The following is a 21,016-nucleotide window of genomic DNA, read 5'->3' on the forward strand; positions in this document are numbered from 1 at the left end:
GAAACACGAAAATTTCGACCGAAATAGTCACAAATTATACATAAGTAGTTAGACGAACGAAAGAGCGAATTTCTTTCGATCGATAAAAAACCGGGCATATTTTCGAGACCCTATTCGCCACGGTTCATAGTTGGGTGTTACAACAAATTAAAAAGGGTGCTGTGTTGCAGTACATATTTCAAAGTTCACATTTCACAAACAACCCCGCTCTGCCCTTTGATGTCCCTCACTTAACTCATATTTCATTCAATATGACCATAATTGAAGCGGTGCCTCGGGTCACAATTGAATAAAACTCTTATGTCTTCGATAATACAGTTCACAATGATACAAATGGTTAACCACCGATAAGAACACATCATAATATGTGCGATTGCCTCTTTTACAATTTGTATCTTTACCATTCCCACTTTGGTGGCGAAACAGGTTTTTCTTGTGTTACGGACGTTTTGTGTTTTCATTTCAAAGCGCGTCGGTCCTTTGTGATATCAAAATATCAAATATGAATACCAAATAAGGGTTGGGACAAAAGAAAAACTGACAACTTTTTAATTTATGCGCGAACCAGTACATGAAAACGTAATAATAGGACGTGTTGGTAAATATATTAATGTAATAACTCTCCGAGGGCGTTTTGGAGTCGGCTCGTATTTTTCTAAAATTTCACGGTAGATACATCATTCTGCTGTGGAAAATTGGTAACATCTTCATTAAGGATGTCAAGTGGGTTTGAGAGTTTTATTTGTGTGTGTGTGACAATAGTGGAGTACTGAAAGCTGATGAGCTCTGTTGATTTCGTTAAAGACCCGCTTGTTTTGAGACAGATGTGCGTAACGTTCGATAAAAATAACGTCCTCATAAAACGTTGTAAGGAATTGTTTATACGCCGTTATCGCCTAGTACCTGTTTCTTTTTCAATAATTTGAACATGAGTCTACGACGATAAAGACATACAATAAATTTTTATTGATTCTGTCACCCCGTGTTTACAAAATTCTTTGCAATTTTATCATTTTAATTAATGTGTTTTCTCTGATAACGCACTATGGCTGTTTGTATATTTTTTCAATAATTTATTACTTTTGCTATCTCTATGCAATTAATCACTGCATTAAAAGTGCATATTTGGGTTCAGAGTAATTAATTACTTTGTCGCTGGATAAATAGTCTATTGCGAGCAATAAATAATAATTGATTTGCCTAATTTATTTGTTGTGGATGTAAGAAACAGTTACTTGATTGGAGCAAAGATTGCCACTAACAATGTAAAGGTGACAGTCCATTTCCAACGATAGCAGCACTACCATTCATTTTACTATGGAAATTGACGATAACACCGACGCGTTCGTACTAGTAGTGCAGCTGCGGGCAGAAATGGAATGTTACCCTAATTCAAACAAGATGCGTCTTTCGTTCTATACTTATGCGTCTTTAATGATATTACTTAGATACGATGTTTAAGAAGTAAAGCAGGTTTTGCGTATATATGCGGACCTACTAACATTGAGAGATAAGCGAGCCCAATGCCAGCGGATGAAGTGAACTTGGCAATATAAAAAGATTCCTCATTCTATTGCACTGACCCACTTATCAGCTGGACTCTTGACCCTGATATCGCCACATGAGCTAAGCTGATACTACGGGTTAAAGATATAAAGGCAATGACTTTTTGAAAACATTTTCCTGGACTCCAGATAGTGCATAATGAATGGCATTGTACTGTCATATCAACTATTCCGATTCAAGAAAAAAATATTAAAGTTTCTTTTTATGGTTATGCTCGTTAATAAATAAATGTATAAGTATCGATAGCAGCTTATTGATTACTAACGACGTTGTCATTTGTTTCAGGTAAGAATACCGCACGTCGCAGAGCGAAGCGCGGAATCCGCGGAAATGGAATTCCAAATTCAAATTGCGAATCGTTCGTGTGTGTGTGAAGTGATCGTTTGTTTTGTCACGTGCTCGCCACGCGATTAACGGTTCAATCGCGATTAACATAAAGTCGTACTTCAATTTCGCGCGGCCCCCACGTTCCGAGTCGGTTCGAAGTTCGAATAAGCAAGCACTGCAACAGTGTGTGTAAGTAAGCGACAGCTGAAAATCAAAGGGAAGTTTTGGGAGTCTTTTTTTGTTTCCATACTGATGGATAGTAGTAGATATATGAAGCGTATTTATCACATTTATTTAAAATATTGGTTACTGTTGTTATCAACTTATCAATCATACAAATGTACCTTCTCGTGACGATTTGAATTATCGTCAATTTTTTTCTTACCTATAACAATAAAAGAGTCGTAGTCGTAGGACGTAGAGTCGAGTCGAGTCGAGTCGTAAAGTTACGCAATGAATTGTTAGAAAGGAGGGATATTTATATCTTAATTACGATATCAATCTAATTACAATGTTCACAAATTAAATGTTGAATAAGAAATCATTCGTCCGATTTGCATCGCAGAAACGACGGATCTCCGTAGCGTTTCCCGCCCATCCGTAGCTTACATTGCATTCACACGCATTCGGCTAATCTCTCATGTGATCAGCCACATAGGCGCGTGTAGTCGCGTATAACCAGCCATTTTGTAAAACCGATACACACTACGCTCCCTTTTGCAGTTAGGCATCATTTCGTCTGGCCGCGTTAAAAGCACGCTGCATGTTCGCACTCCCACCCGCCCCTACACAGACGCGGGCCGTGTATGATTCATGAGGTTAGATGTGTGCGTACGTTCGCGGTCCGCTGGAGCCTGTCAGTGTATTGGTGTCCATGGGTGCACGTGCACGTGAGCATGTGTGCGAGCCCACTCATGGCAGCGGACTATGACGGCCCGTAGATTTGACAGCTAGCTCAATGCGGGTTCAGACGTTCATTATACATCGGCCGTAATTTTCGTGAAATAATTGACGGCGACAAAGTCGGTTGTCCTCGCGAATTTGCAGTGTTTTGTTTTGACGGTATTTTCGCGCGCAAACTTTGTTTTTGATTAGCTCGGATTTCGCGTTTACCGACTGTTGTGTGACATGTGGGAGATCAGTTCATCTAAAAAAGTTGTCTATTATGTTGCCAATTGGATGCTGTGCGCTACAGATTAGTTTGCGGGACGGTATGATTGAAATATCGCCCAATTTCCTTTTCCAACTAGAAAGTATAATTTATGCGAACACTGAAAAACATAAAAACTATACTCTCTAATGAGATACCGGAAGACAATAAACTAAATCAATTATGTCAAAAAAGAGGTGATATATTTAAACTTTTAAAGCATTTATCTATATATAAAAGTTAACGATGTGTAGTTGATATTGGATATTTTCGGAGCAAACTGTGCCTATTTAGTGGATGAGTGACAAGATTAATAGTGATTCGTTATTTACTTTGGAAATGTGTATTGGTTTTGTAATTCGGAATCCAGTTGGATATTACGTGAATTGGTGAGTGTTTACAAAATTATAAAGTACGTTGTTTATGTGATGGCTTTCTACTTTATTAACTCTAATATGTATACCTATTTACTAAAATGTATATTTAATTCACGAATGAGTTCATTTAATTATTAACCTTTATTTACGAGTAAGTAGAGCCTTAGGTAGAGCAGGCCGTCACGTCACGTAGCTATTATAATATATAACTTTAACAAAGTTATCAGAATATACTAAACTATTGGATAAAGTTGTAGGTACCTACCTACTTATTGGCCAAAAGTGTTTTTATATTGAGATTAATCAGAAAAACTTTTTATACCACTTTATGCTCTACATTATTTCGCAGAAATTCACAACCTTCCCACAAAACTTTTTTTCTTAATAACGCATCTATTTATCTGTCAAACGCGTCGACAGTAAAAAAAGAGGACCAAAATGAAAAATTACCAAACGGAAATATAAAAATGCAAATGATACAAAACAGCTGTGTCGGTCGAATTATAAAAACTAAGGTGCACACGTCATAGAGATAAATAGAGACATTTAACACGAATCAGCATATATTTTTGTATATCGGACCTTAAGCAGGTACTTGGTCATTAATCAAAATGGTAGTCGACGAAAGCGGAGATGGATTAAGTTGTTGGTCGTTGGGCCGAGGGTCCGCCCTAGAGGAAGAGACCGCCTTTGCCCATTTTTTGTCTACGTCGTTAGATACCATTTTGTTGCGATTAGACACGGCTCTATCTAATGCGAGCGATTGTATGATAAGTACTTAACCCAAATCGAAACATAATTGTTAGTGCTTAGTACAAGTGCGAAATGACAATCGAAACACAGTGAATGAAAAATATATCTACCGACATCTAGATTACTTAAGTACTTTTATTTTGTTTAAGCTCAACTGGTTGATAATGATGATGTAAATAGCATTTTCTCAAACATGCAATGAAATATTGATGTTATGTTCCTTATAATAGGCTGCGAAGTATGACGTTTCAGGTGCGGCTAGGACAAAAGGTCGTTAATGGAATTTCATACACATCTTGCAGGCCTAGGCCGGCAAAGTCCTCTTTTTTAATTTTCATTTCACAGATATTTGTGACACACCATCGCGGCATTCATCCATTTAAAAAAACTAGAGACAGTATTTGCTTTATGGTTCGTAATGACACTCTGCCACTACGCCTATAAAAAAAAAAACAAAAAACAATGTTTGCTATAATTTGCAGTTTTATTTGTATAAAATCAACATGAACTTAATAAATAATAGATTCTATAATTTTATAATTTTAAATTATAAATTTAACTACACAAATAAAAACATTTAAAATATTTCATCTAAACGTTAGCGGTAAAAAGGTCTACTCAAACACGCGTAGTTATATTTTTTTAATTGTTATGGAGGTAAAGTTGAAAAATATTCATTCTGTTTTATTGGATTTATGGTGCGTTGTTAATTTTTTGACTTTAATATGAGTTCCGACGAAATAATGAAATTAATATTAATTGTAATCGTAGGCGTTGGAATTGGCAGCGTAAGCAGAATTGATTTTAATAACTTGCTGCCTCTGCCGCCAAGTCAAAGACGAAGTATGTATATGGTTGCTTATGGCAATTTTATTATTTGAGAAACTAAGAAAAATGGCTTACAGTTTATTAGAAACAGTTTTGTGGCATATTTTAAATGAATGTAACTACAAATTCGTCAACACTGTGGAAATTATACTTATTTACTCCGTGCATAAAGCAACGATGTATGTGAAACATGATATCAACATGAAAGACTATGTAAACTTATGCGACGAAAACGACAGTCAGACGGATACAAGGCGAAAAAATCAAAGATACATGAAAATATACGGGTAGTAAAAATACACGACTCGTGTAAAACATACGCGTGATAATGATATAGGTACGTGTTGGTTATATTTTGGGTGTACTTTACTTTTAGTTTTTTCTATAAATAAAACTTGGGTTTCGTGGATTTTTTATTTTATTTATTTCATTGCATGTTTGAGAAAAGCACTATACATACCTCGGCGGGAAATGGGGTTGCCCGCGCTCAGACCTATCCGGCCTCGCTTCGCTCGGCCGTCTATATGTCTTCGGCCGGCAACCCCTTTCGTCCCGGCCTCTGTAGTAATGTACTATTAAAATATTTAACAGATACAACATTTTATAAGTAACAAAAAATGTCAAACCAATTTTTTTTACACATAACATACGGTCAGCATCAAAATTAATGTTTGAAATAACGCGCGGAAAAAACCTATATATTTGCTACCCTCAAATACTTTTGCAAATATGTATTAGTAATATGTCTCGACAGTTCGCGTTCAAAAGTATTACATATAATTTATTTATACTTTATTGCACGATATATATAATGCCTTGAGACATTCTCCACCAGTCAATCATTGGGTCAAACAGAAACTTGTAGTTTGTGCAGTAAAGTATCTGCAACAGTTTAATATGTAGTTTTAAATATAGAGACATGTCTCTTTTTATTAAGCTATCAGAGAATGCTAAGATACTTTTGATGCAAAGTCTGATACGCTACTTTTGATGCTGAGTGTACCTAAATGTCTAGAGTAAGACCAAGAAAAGTCTGCGGCGAATTTGATAGCCCACGCAGTGCAAGTGTTATTTATACGTCATAATATCATAGAAGTTTGACGTTTAAAATGACACTTGCACTGCGTGGGTGGGCTATCAAAATCGCTGTAGAATTTTCTTGGTCTAAGTCTACTTTACTTATTTCTGAGTTAAAATTAAATTACCAATGAAATTATTTAAAAAACATGGGATTCCATTAATTTCTATGCACCGCAATGTAAAACGAAGAGGCTCATTAGTTTATCGTTTTATTGTGAGCATCATATACCCAACATGAGGTCGACATATTTATACATATTCCACTCATAACTTCAACTAGAAAAGTTCCCATTATCATTCACCGTGCTTGTAAATTTACATACACATAAAAACTGGTTTAGTCATGTTTATGATTAATCCTACTTAATTTGCTCCTTGTTCTCAATGTAATGTAAACCTCTGATGTAATATGATTCTATTTATAAATTAACTAATATTATTTCGAAGTTGCAATTTCTTTCATTTATAATTGCCGAGTTTTTTTACCTGTTATAGAATCAAAATTAAAAAATATAATATTAAAATATATTTAAATAGGTACCTATATTTAAATATATTTTTTCATATTTTAATTCTAATGTAAATTAATTTGAATAAATATAATGATGATAATATTAAAATTAATTTATAACATCAATTCCAGAGATAACATGTAAATTTAACCTAACAATTAGTATTAATTGAAGTAAATAAATCTCTAGATAGCTACGATATGGCTATATTAATCAATTAAACAAGAATGTATAATTAACATATTTTAATTGTGCCAATTTGGAAACAAATTATGAATTGCTGCCGAATGAAAAAAAGTGCAGGTAATTGGAGAACAAAAAATGCCAGTTGTAGAAACACTTCTGGAAATAAGATTCCACGTATTAAATTAACCGGTTTTATTCTCGAAACAGCTTTGTTTTTGCTTAAAAGTAGTAATTATTCATAGACTATGTGGAAGATTTTTATATTGCACTGGTAGACTAGGTAATAAAAAGAATTGAGGATATAATTTTAGTGCGGAACAAAATTGTAACATAGGTACTTATAAATGCGGTCGGATTAGCCGTAATAATGTAGTCATTGTTGGTACCTAATTTAATGTTGGGAATCATGTTTTCCACATGTTTCGGTATGTTATTGTGTGTATGTGACCGCTTAAGTTATTTTAATTTTGAGTTATTGTTTCGTTACGTCTAAAAGGTTTATTTATACAAGTTAGCTACGGTCTTTAACAAAACCATCAAGACATTCCTTAATTAGTCACCCTTTTTATTTATTTTTTCTTGAGATAACGCTCGGAAACAGATACGAGAAATCAGCAATGTATCACCAATATGACAGTTTCACTATTAATAATAAAATATGCGTCAAAAGTAATTGCACTCATTTAATTACATCAATATTTTCCACAGATGTTATCTCATATTCTCGCATTCATTACAACCTACGTAATAAATAAATTAAGGCTCGCTATCGAAATTCATAATTAAAATCTACATAACATAAACAGCCAAAAAGGTTTTACGCAACACTGGCAGCAATCAGCTAACGCGCATGAAAAGAAAATTAAGCTGTCAAAGCTAGCTCCATAAATTGATCCAAATACATGGTCATGAAATTTTTAGAACGAGATAAAGATAGTGGCTATTATTATAACGGTCCCTTTCACCGCTATCTAGTGCTGACCATCTGATGAACTATTTTTAAAGCGAATGTACAAGAGTTTAATGCGCAGCGGAGATATTCGGTGATGTGATAATACTCCGTGACCGAGTGCACGACTTTCTAGGAGTTGCGTTCGGCCGGCGTTTTTCTTTCTTTTATTCAAATTTGGAACGGTCTGCCCTTTAAGTATGGTAATAAAGCGAGCGGTTTGTTGGCGATCTCAGCCACGCGATAGATCGATGAAAGCTGCTTAGATAAAAATAATTGTCTACGGCCAGTCGTTGAATCATTTACAAAATCTTTTAGAAACATTAGTTATTACAAAACGATGTTAATCATACAAGCTTCTTGATATCAAATAGGTAGTTGAATAGATTAAAACTAGACTAGGTATTTTATATGTAGGTACAGTCAGCAGCAGAAGTTGCTAAGCGGGCAAGGTGTTCAAAATGATATTGACGCGACTTTATTGTTAAGAGAATAAGAGCGTGTCAAGGTAATTTTGAACACCTCCCCCGCTTAGCAACTTCTGCTGTTGACTGTATAATATCTGGGGGCCTAGCCAAGATGACAATCGTTGATAGAAAACACCGATCGAAACTTAAAAAAATGTAAGAAAATAGCCACGCGACTTTTCGTAGCATCTGTCATACCAATACATTTTTTCTTTTCTTTTGGCATTTATCGATGTACGATTGTCAAGCAAGGATACGGTTTAATCAATATTGATAATTTGTAAAAAAAAACCAAAAGCATTATACATTTATGCGTTTTGTACAAAAACTTTGCACGTACTATAAAGTACTAACTCGTTATTTTCAATTGATTGTTTATTCCTCGATTTGCATAGCATAATAAATAGTTAACAAAAAGCTTTACGAATTCTTCTGCATCTGTTTGATGACGACACCTTTCAACTAATTAATTCTTTTCTGTTTCCCACAATCAAGTAAATTGCTATAAAACACCGACCAATTCGTCACAAGCATTGTCATAACCTCTCAACGCTCTAAAGTCTAATAAACGTCACCGTAGACGCCCACCTCGGCAACTTTAATTTAATATCATTTGTTCTTGTCTGCTCCCACCGACTAAACTGGTATCTCATTAAATATTTTAATTAACTTTCCAGTCATGTTATATGTCAAAAGTAAAAACATGTCCCTCTGGAGGCTGAAGTATGTGAAGAATAATAGAATAGCAACTGTTTTTTGATGATGAAGTAGAACGTTTTATTTAAATTTAATATTACAAAACATATATTAAAAAAAGTATCTACATTATATGTTGGTTGTATTAAAAATGTAAAACACATGAGTATGCTTTCAAACTCATAATAGAATCAGACCACCTTCGACCTCTTGTGGGTGGCCGAAAGATAATAATGATCGACATTAAATTAAGCGAAATCTTCAGATTTGTTAGTCAAATGTTTTAACAAAACGACAAAACATAAACATAAATACTACTTGTAATGGTTACCGATACGATACATAAAATAAAAAAAGGATAAAAGGATTTTGTAGGTCAATATTCTTTTTTTTTCTCTAGGTAAGTCTTGCTTTTCTGTTACTTACTTTGTCTTTTAGTACATATTTTCCTTCCCTTCAAACACGAAGGGTACGGTGACAGGAGTCATCTCCCGAGAATAGAACCTTTAAACGCCAAATCTTCCAAAATTGTATTGAGCTGACAACTGTCACCTTACTCTTCGTGTTTGAAAAATACTATAACTGCTCAGGTGGTTAAAAGCTATACCAAAAAATATGGATAGCACATAAGCATTAAAAACATAGGTACGAGGACTAACCATAAAAGCTAAAAAAAGTAAGTATTAAACAAAAGTAATCGCTACATTGATAAATTAGTGCAAAATAAAGATAATCACATGCGAATTGGCGGTTTGACATGCGAACTTTATGTTATTAATGTGTATTATAGGTTGTTGAGAATTTGCGAAATTATCGGGCGGCTTGGATATTTATCATGCGCGGGCGCTCGGAATTAGGATGTGATGACCCTAGCGGCGATCGGGTTTTGTTAACCAATCAATCGATTGTGATGTGAGATAAGGGCTTTTTTGTGGCGGTTTATTGTAGCGCTGCCACTTAACATTTGTTAAGTATTTTATTGCTCAGACTATTTAATGCTTATTCCGAAACAGGTGCTTCGCTACGAGTAGGTACGTTTTGCGATGGCAAAGCACTGTCGTTGTAAAAAATGGTAAAATTTAATACTCATTAAAGTTTGTTAAAAGCCCATGTTTTAAATATCGTTCTCAGGCAAAGAAGCAGATTATCACATATTTGGGTGAATCAACTTTTAAATGTCCACATGATAAAATTATGGATTTTTAGTTTTATTTGTTATTGTCCATATTTATATACTTTATTTAAAAGATAAGTTTCTCTAGTTTATTATGATTATGTATAAAGCAGAGCTGTTTCTTTAAGAATTTAGTGAATATGACGAAAAAAATTCACCAGCCCAAATCTGCCCTGTCCCCTGGACCACTATCCAAAAGTATTTTTAAACATACTAGACATCAATTATTGTTTAAACAATTATTTTAATTACATTAATTAAACAATGTTGTATAATTTTTTATCTTTATATATGGCATATACTCACGAAATTTCATAATATATCCCTAAAATTTATCCCCTGGACAACTCTTATTTCACATAATCGGATTTTTTAAATTAAATCGCGAAATAGTTATAGTGATGTAAGAAAATTGCTCCTGCTACTTTGTTTTATATTGTGTTATTGTACTTTAAAAAAAAATGAACTGCTCTTTAATTTACAAAGAAAAAAATAAAGATATCTGTTTTTCAATTTAGGGACAACTTAGTTGTAACATAGACATATCTGGTTGTCCAATGGAAATATTAATAATAAATCTTAAAGAGGGTACTAAATGAAACAAATTTAATAAAATATCAGAAAGCACCAACATATATATGTATGTTAGTGCTTTCTGATACTTTATTGAATTTGTTTCAGACCCTATAAAAATCTAAAAAAGTCCAAGAGACAACCAAAATGTCCTATGGACAACCACTTCCGTTGTCCAAGTGACTAATTGTCAGAGGGATTTATCTAAAACTTTGAGCCGTATAATACATTCTAAAGATTTTTTGTGTTTATTTCACCCTTACGGTAAAATATATGTGAAGTAGTATCTGGTACAATACAATTTATTGTAATATGTTAAGTATTTATGTATTTATGCCAGTGGTCCGATGGACATATAATAAAGCCACCCACACTCTCCAACAGTACTCGACCGACTGACGCCGCGAGTTTCGTGTAATCAAAATGGCGAGTAGGGGTCTCCCCAGATATATCGACGCGCATTCGGCAAAAGCCGATAGGAAAAAGCTTTATGTCTGCGCAATAAGAGCGAAAAAGTCGTCGTTCGGCTCGGCTCGCATCGGCCGGCGCCTGCCGACGCGTCGACGGCTTTTTCGCTCTTATTGCGTGGACATAAAGCTTTTTCCTATCGGCTTTTGCCGAATGCGCGTCGATATATCTGGGGAGACCCTAGGCTAGAGATGGGTAACTAGCCGGGTAAATACCCGAGAGCGGGTATTTACCCGGTAAATACCCGATATTTACCTACCCGCGGGTAAATACGCGGGTATTTTCGTTTTTCTTCTAAATTTGAATTGTTAAATGGTATGTGAGTATAAATAAGATTAATTTAAGTATTTCTTTATAATGTTACATAAAATGTATGTTCAAACTAAGTATGAAAAGGTTGCTATGAGGTGAAGTTCGATTTTAACATATCAGTACAATTATGAAAATCGTGTAAAATCATTCCCTGGCTTCCGGAAATGTTTTAAAACGCTTTTAATATACATTAGAAAGATGAAAATAAAGACTACTTATAATGATAATAAAAAAAAATTGTGCCGTATCACAACTTGGGAAGCTCATAAGTCAAATACAGTTAGTTTTAGGACAAAAATGTATATAACCTTTTTTGTAGAAAATTATGTCTACTTTAGTTTGTACATACAACACTTTTCGATATTAATGACAGATTCCAAGAAATATGAAAAAGTTCACTTCTACCCCCCCTCCCCCCAACCACACCCCCCGCCGACCGAAGTTGGAATGTGTATTATCAACGTATAAGTACGATAATTTACTCGAATCTAAAAAAATACTCTTATGACGGCCTTTTTTTAATATTTATCAAAATTGTACTAAAAGTTCCTTAGTTACAACTGCAAGTTTCACTAAACCATTTCATTTTAAATGACACACAATAATTACAACCATTAACTCGGTTTATATCTCCACTTAAACACAAATCGACATGTGCAACAAGAAATGAATCTACCCGTCCATTTGGGTAGATACGGGTAAATACCGGGTAGATGGGTATTTACCGGGTATTTACCTGGGTGGGTAAATTGGGTAAATACCCGCGACCCATCTCTACCCTAGGCCTATCTGCTTACCAGAAACTTTAACTTGTCGTCAAGTATTTTGCTACGTTATATATATTTAGATTTCATAACTAATTTATGGTTGTCCAGTTGACCTGCATGACGTGGATAATTCAAGAGACAAAATTTAAACGCAAGAAATTCATAAACCGTTACATGCAAATATAACAAATCGGTATATTTTATTGATGATACCTAGTAACCTATCCATAAAAATGATTATGTGTATATCAATTCCACAACAGTATTTTTTTCATAATACAAAGTTTTACGGTGCACTGTTGCAAGAGGACAATCCGTCCTACTATGGAAAACCAATTTTTGGTCTGTTGGACAACCAATAAAGAACGGGTAAATTGTAAACAAAATGAAATGTTTTGTAATAAAATGTTAGAAAATATTAATAGGAAGATAGCGGAATACTAAAAAAACTCATACTTTTGTATAAATTTGTATTATCGATCAGGGACTCTGTACGTGTGACGTTGAACACTTAAAGGTTGATTCACCCATTTAATTACATTATTATTTTAATTATATTTTATTAAGCAGATTATCAATAAATAAATCGATAAGAAGTCAGAATAATATTTTCATCTGAATCCGTATTTCGTACATTGATTGACCAATTACTAGCTAATATTAAAATCGATATATTGGTAAGATTCCCAAACCAATTATTATCTAGCCCAAACCTAATGTAGAGGTCGCTCGCGGCGTCTCGTATGTAATTTTTTATTTATTATCGATCGCAGCTGATTGCTGCCGATTTGTACCGGCCTGTGATGTGTGCATGATTTATATCCTAATAAAAATTGGGATCCATATCAAATTGGCTGTTCGAGGAAAACGGTCGGGTTTTTTAAAAGAACTTCCAATGTAGCAAATTCTCTCCTTTTTATTTTCGACGTGGAAATTTAACGAAAAGTAGGTATGGCGTGTATATATTTGCGACTAAAAAAGCTGGTTTGCATTTTTCCGATGGTAAAATGACATTGTTCTATTTTATTAACCGACTTCAATTTCATAGAAGGAGGAGGTTCTGTATTCGGTTGTGGCTATTTTTTATGTAGGTACCTACGTTCACCGATTACTCCGACATCCGTAGTTCGATTTGAGAAATTATTTTTTTGTTTGAAAGGAGCTACCTCCAAGTTGGTCCCATATTAATTTGTTTTAAATTTACTTTCGATGGCTTTTGTGACGCTATCATTACGTAAAAAACGATACATACAGAACTAAAGGTCCCATCGTACGCTAGAACTTTTTTTACTAGAGTCGTAACTTTCTCTTCTAACCTGCCTTTGAAGACGCACCTGGTACAGTCGCCATCAGATATATCGGAGCAGCCGAGGTACTCAAAAATATCTGAATACGCACTCTAACGCCTTGAAAATAGAGGCGTGTTCAGATATTTGTAAGCACCTTGGCCGCTCCGATATATCTGATGGCGATACCTACTCCTTAAAATTCAGGAAATGTTAACATTATAACAGTTTCAGCACCGAAATCTTTAAAATAGTTGCCAACATAATAACTCTTAATAAAATAAATTGTTCGCTTCATAACTTGCTAAGCGCAAACGAAATCTACTAATGTACCTATAATCAGAATATTATACCTATGTAATATGTAGGTACGTCATTATACGTCATAATTTCATAGACGTTTGACGTTTAAAATGACACTTGCACTACGTGGGCAATCAAAATCGCTGCAGACTTTTCTTGGTCTAACTCTACCTAAAATCGACATATTTTTTTTTAACTTCAAATGCCGCCCTTGGGCCAGGATCGTAGGTCACTTTGAAATAATGAATAAAAACCCGCGTATCGCTTTTACCCGCAGCTGAAATGTATTTTATCTTATTCTAGCTTTTCTAATGAACCCCGATTTTCAGGGCAGATCGGCAGTATGAATAATGTACTAGCGTGGAATAAACAAGGTCACGTTAATGTCGCTGCATCGCTACGTTAAATGTCACCACCTTTATCTGTATCATATATTTTAATAATCCTTTTGACCTTCTTGCCAGTAATTTTTTGAGTCACACTTGTTGCATAAATCATTTAAATTAATGATCTCTTTATGGAGGAGCTAAAGTTTAGCCTTCATTAGTTCAGAATTACTTAATACTTAGGTAAATTAAGAAATTTGCTATACATCGTACCAGCGCTTAAACAACATTTTTTTGATAGCTTAAAAATAACGCGAAAATTATTTTACAAGACCTTCCCAAACGTTTTAATATGTGCAATTGTCATTTACAGTTTTTGAAAAATCGTGATTGAGTTAGACCAGGAAAAGTCTGCAGAGATTTTGACAGCACACGCAGTGCTAGTGTTAGTTATACGCCATAATTTCATAGAAGTTTGACGTTTAAAATGACACCTACACTGCGTGTGTTGTCAAAATTTCTGCAGACTTTTCTTGGTCTAACTCTATAAGTATTCGAACTCAGGACCTCCTGCTTCGTAGGCCACTGCCGACTAGGCTAGGAGGCCGTCAAACAAACCTTAAACTAGTTTTCTCATTACCTAATAGACAGTCATTGTATTAATTTCAAGGCATGTATAGGTAAGTAATATTGACATAGCACGTCTCTGGCGCGAGACAACTGTCCAAACAGAGCGATAATCGTACTCATAGATTGTTTGTTTTGTTTAATCGCTGTTTTACCTGCACTGTTCTTAATTAAGCATATTCGTAATTAGTTTATAAGCTTTATTACTATTTAAACAATTATCCTTATTAGTCTACAGTTGTTATTCCCATTGCACGTAGAAGCCATATTGAAAGGTTAGGCAATAGATTTGCTGCTTCTGACTTTTTCAAGTTTTCGACTTTTGTAGTAGGTAGGTATTGAGAATTAAAATAAAGTCTAGTACCTAGCTGATTCATCAGCTATTTACAGATTTTATTTAGAGAAAACTGTAGTAAAAATACTACTTAAATTACAATAGAAGTAACAATTTCTTGGTTGTTTTTAAAGTTAAGGTACTTTGAGAGCTAAGTTGTTGGTAACGTTACTATCCAAACAGTTACCGGCTGCTTGTTGTCAGCAATAACTTCTTGATTTCAAACTAGGAATTATTCAGCAAGTGTGTGATATATTGTGATCTTAAATCTAGGACTACATTCTAGAAAATGTATCTCTTAAACGATGCGAGATTTAAGAAGACGTTCGTTTCAATCACTTACTGGCAAGAAAAAGTAATTGCTAGATATACTTTGTCCAGCAAATCTTGTCAGTAGAAAAAGGCGCGAAATTAAAATTTTCTATGGCACGATAACCCTTCGCGCCTACATTTTTTAAATTTGCCGCCTTTTTCTACTGACAAGATTTGCTTGACCATCTATAAGTAGCCACCGGCTTTCTATGAATCCTTGAATTAAAAAGTGAAATAGATAATAGATTATTTATATACTTGACAGGAAATCCGGATGTGCTATGCTGCGAGGTGTTGCCGTGCCGCGAGTGTAATGGGTGCATACTTTTCATATATGTATTACAGTTTGATATATCGTTATCAAACTATTATTTCCTTTCGATTCACCTCTTTCAATAACTGACAGGCAAGAAAAACTCGTTGTTAAATAGCTACCGGCTTTCCATCGTCAGCAATAACTCCTTGAATTCAAACGTGGAATTAAGAAAAAAATATTTAAATGCTGGCAGGCAAGCAAGAGGCGTAGCTAGTGATGTGATGTGCCATGCTGCTAGGTGTTCCCGCGCTAAGTGCGCTGTGGCACGCAACGCACGCTCCGCCCATCGGCACGCTTGCTAACGCTTTTTAGCGCTATAACGCTGTTTTTGATGTTATTGGTCGCATTTCAAGAGTTATGAATAATTTATTTTATGTCAGCTTGGATTGGAACATCGTGGAGTTGTGTCAAGTCTGATTGTTTGTGTTATCTTGATCGGTGCGATGTGTCACATCACCAAGTAAAGAAGCATTTACCAAATGAATAACTTCAAAATAGTATTAGCAATATATGTAAATAAGTCATATTCCTACACTTTTTTACTTCCGTTACATACATTTCGACGTAGATACTTAATTGTTTTTAAAATTCCCATTTAATTACTTACCTACTTAATTAAATTTATATTTTCTGGAATAAATAACACTTTAGTTCTTTAAAAAAAAACACTATCTTAACAAATTACAGCAACTTTAAATTGTACACTTAGACCGTGGTATTTAATATACCTACTTACCTTTTTTTTATTTTACTACCTAATGCTCATTAATAATAATATTCATTAGTTGTCAAGCGGACCCCAGGCTCCCATGAGCCGTGGCAAAATGCCGGGATAACGCGAAGAAGAAGAAGACTACCTAATACTCATTTTAAGAAACATATTCGCACTTCTAATATCAATCGTGACTTTATCTCAAATCAGCACCACTATCACCCGTCAATTGTCTCAACAGATATGGTTCAAGTGCAAGCTAGCTGATATACGGCGGCCATTGCACGGCCTATTATGAGACCGTGACGTCACCGCCCCGCCCACCTCCCGCTTCAATCAAACGGGGAACCCTCGTCATGCCCCCACCCTACGTTCCGCTCTACTGACTCCGCATTTTTTCTCATAATAATAACGTCGAAAAAAATCGCACAAAAAATCTCGACAGACGAACATCCCATCCCTATCGGCCGGTCCTTTTTGGATCGATCGACGGAATTCCAAATTTAAATTTTGGGGCGAATGGATTATTGGCTATGAGTCACGTTTCATCGTTGAATTAATTAAAATGTGTTTAGAATTAAAATTCATGTCAAGACGATATTTTGTAAGTATCTACAATTTGTTTCTTAACTAGGTATACAAACTACAATCTGTAGTACTTTTTTGGGTTTATTACATAAATCTATTCTGTTTTAGTACAAACTAGGAGTAGGCAATTTATTGATTGCCTATAGGTACATTCCACTTCCCCCACCTAAACATACAAAGAAATATTCCAACAAGGTAGCAGGACTTTTGGTCTAATAAGTACAATTTATAACGTTTTCAAGAAGATTTATTCCCAATTAGAAAAAAACATCTAGAAAACATTTGGGCATCAAATATATTCAAGCTAAACGAATTCAGTATTTTCTTAATCCAAATTATTAATTTACGTGTTGAAATATTTAAACAAATGAACGAAATTAACAATAATGTAAGGTCACGATGATCACAGGTGTTACAAGACAATGGAAAGCAAATACCTATTCTCATTGGTTAAAGTCGAATTTCATTGAATTAGTCTATTTTAATCGGAAAGCAAATTCTTATAAGAATAGACTTATAAAACAAATCAGCGTGCAAATCATGCATGAAAACTGTTAAATAATAAATATTTGTTTAATATTTCTTGAATATTTTTTATTTAATATCTTTAAATTGCTGTTTTCTAGAAAACGTGGTTGACTTATTAATGCCATCTAGTATAAAGTAGCAGCGCGTGAGTCATTTAGAAAGCTACTTAGTTTTACTACTCGCCAACAGAGGTCAGCGGCGTGCGAGTTTTAAAAGTCGTAAACTACTTTTCATTTAGTTCGTCAAGCACGTCAGAGATGGTGCTGGTATCAATATTCATATGGCATAGTAATTTCCATAGTAGACTGTTTTTTTTTATATGTGGTACTTTAAAAAAAAATTGTTGACTTTTATTGCGATTATTTTATTTACCTATAGTTTTGATGAAAGGTGAAAGTTAATTCTAGTGAAGTAGAAATGGCGGCTCTTTTGAAGCGAATTGAGGATGAGAGCGCTAAGCTGGGCCTTAAGATAAACCATTCTAAAACTAAAATAATGGTAGTGGATAGGGCAAATATACTTCCAGTTACCGACGTACTCCGCCAGTACGAAAAAGTCAGCGAGGTTGTGTATCTTGGGTCGTTAATAACCTGCGACGGTGGCAGCACTGACGAAATACGCCGTAGAGCTGGTATGGCTAAGAGCGCTATGGCTAACCTTGACAAGATCTGGAGGAACAGAGGTATTCGACGTACGACTAAGGTGCGATTGGTTCGAGCTCTTGTCTTCTCGATATTTATGTACGGTGCCGAAACTTGGAGCCTGAAAAGCTGTGATGTGGCTAAGATTGACGCTTTTGAAATGTGGTGTTGGCGAAGACTGCTGCGTATACCTTGGACAGCTAGAAGAACTAACATCTCTATTTTGGAAGAACTCAGTATTACCACACGGCTCTCCGAAGCATGCCATGAACGAACCCTTAGATTTTTCGGACACATTATGAGATCATCAATGCATGATATGGAGAAGTGTATCATCTTGGGGCGAATGAATGGTAAACGCGCTCGGGGTGGGGCTCGTAAGAGATGGTCGGACGCCATGAAGAAGGCGAGTGGCGGCAGCCTGCACCGTGCAGTTCACTTGGCTTATGACCGCAATCAGTGGGGACATGTTGCATGTGGTCGCGATCCTCAGCATTGAGGGAACGAGGAAGAAGAAAGTTAATTATTGGCTCAAGGTAATGAAGTGTTGTATGGACAGCCTATTTAAATATTCTGAATATTTTTCTTAATCTCAAATTGATAAATCGGATCGCTGTTTGAATGAATTTATTTATAAAGATTTATTTCAATTTAAAATGGAATGATATGTTGATATATATTAAACATTTTGTAGTTGTAAGTGTATTTATATACTTAGGTATTGAATATTCCAAAATCCATTTTATATCCCCATTTTAATTGTGTCAGAAATGCAAACCTAATAGATACTTATTCCCATTATACCGAAGTAGTCCCAAAATAAACTATGTACCTACTTATTCGTCAATAATTTAAAATCCATTTATAATAAGTATCCGATCAAGTTAAATTCTAATCAAGTTATTGATAAAACCGTGTGTTTACGCGAAAATTTAAATTCCATAATCGCGAGGCTTAACCCTCCTCAGTTTGTGACAGTGTCTAAATTAATAGTGCGTGAAGGGCCGCGCAGCTATTTAGCTGTGTGACCTTAAGGGCGATTTAATAATAAGATTTATGGCTTTTAATGCTAGAATACCTGAAACTTGTTTTCTGCTGACCTATTTCTGATTCGCTGCCCACGTTCTTTAAGAAAATTGGGCTTAACTTATTGGCGTTATTGATAAACAATTAAACACGCTACAGAGCTTAAATTAGCTAAGTATTAATCGTTTGTCTTAATCTGTCATGTTGACTTATTTATTTGTAAGAGAGGGATAAAACATAAATTAACTAATTGAGGCTTGTAAAGTTTTATGATTAAGTAGCTTAGTCATGAAATTGAGTCAGACATACCTAATAAAAATATTGCCTTTGAAAGTGGTTCCTATTGTTCCTAACTTTAGGTAATTGATCTATTTGGGAAACTGTGTTTACCCCCAATTTACAATTATTCCTAGCAAACAATGGAAATACAAATTGGTACCAAACCTGTTACCTCCTTCATGAAATATTTTGATTCAAATTCAACCGAAATTTCTTCCCCAAAATCCATTTTAAAAATATAGAAACGCTATCAAACCTCACCGGAAGCTGTCCGTGAGTGAGTTAATTTACGCGCTGGGCAAGCGGGCGGTATCTGTGGACTTCCGGTCTGGCGCCGGAAGTGAACGATGAAAACCGTTCATCATCGTTCGGTCGCCACGCTTCCACTGAACTAAGAACTTATTGAGCTTTTGACAATTGAAATGGTGTCTTTTCATTTTAGATTATGTGCAGGCGATGTTTGGTTACTTACTTTACGTTTGCCTGTAGAATAAGCAATCAAAAATGTTTATATAAAAAAAGTCTGTTTACCTGGTTTCTATTCGCTTAGTCATATTTGCGCACGGCTCTGTATGACGTTTGTTTTGCGACACGAATATTTGGCCAGAATATTCGAAAGTAAATAGGCAATTAGGCACCGTGTAAAAATAAAGCTAATAGGTACCTACTTTGTCTAATTGAACTTCTCATGCCAATTTCATTAGGATACCTAATTATTTTCGAAGTGACTAACTATTGTAGTACCTACCCAAAAAATGTATTACTTAAGTACTTATTCTCATTCTGTTATTAAATCTAGTTTTTTACCCGACTTATGACATTGGCAACATTTTACCGATTTCTAAAATTAATAAAGTTATACATAATATACGAAAACAACATTCACTGTAATAAGGTAAGTATTTAAAAACATTTTACTTGTAGGCTTACAAAATGCTAAAATACTCCAATTAGGTACTAATTATATCCGACTTCAAAATAAGTTTATTATTCCAATTTATCGGCAGGTTTTTTTTTTAATTTTATGGCTCTTTATCTGAACATTTGATATCATAAAAAAAACGATCTTGTCAAACTGTGTGTTGATCTTGTAGAACTGATGTGTACTAAATAAATGAAATATGTAAGTATGTGACGAGTTATTAAGTTCTTTTTTAATGGAGAAATCATCTATTTACATACAAGATATATACTAAATTAAATCTAAAACAGGCCCTTGAGGCATTTTAGGTACCAAGGATGCTGGCGGCATAACATAAAAATACTTAACTTTATGTTATGTTGCGTTTATTACATTAATACCTAGTGGATGGAATATCGATAAATTTTATCGATGTTTCTATTTATATAATAATATGTAGGTATATTTATATTTCTACAATACAATAAATACAAATGAAAACAAAACTCCCAACAGTGTAAATAGTTACCCAAGAGAAAGCAAACGTGCGTAGGGTTGTGTCGGCATAGCCATTCAGAAAGCGTTCCGAATTATTCAATGGAGCGGGAGCAGCCCACGATCGGAATTTTAATCGACTTTTAGATGCTCTGCC

The 21,016-nt window shown here is 34.7% G+C and overlaps 1 protein-coding gene across 6 annotated transcripts in view; it reads left to right on the forward strand.

Moving 5' to 3' along the window:
• The window catches only part of LOC134806020 (homeotic protein antennapedia-like), a 252,761-nt gene that overhangs the window by 189,945 nt on the left and 41,800 nt on the right, over window positions 1–21,016 (forward strand). Inside the window, exon 1 of one of the 6 annotated variants that reach the window (XM_063779223.1) lies at window positions 2,371–3,432. The exons of the other annotated variants lie outside the window; for them this stretch is intronic. The gene's annotated coding sequence lies outside the window, so the exon portion shown is untranslated. Of the gene's footprint in view, window positions 1–2,370; window positions 3,433–21,016 lie in introns of those variants that run through there. 6 annotated transcript variants of the gene reach the window in all.

Source organism: Cydia splendana, chromosome 2, assembly GCF_910591565.1.
Source record: "Cydia splendana chromosome 2, ilCydSple1.2, whole genome shotgun sequence".
Taxonomy (NCBI): Eukaryota; Metazoa; Arthropoda; class Insecta; order Lepidoptera; family Tortricidae; genus Cydia; species Cydia splendana.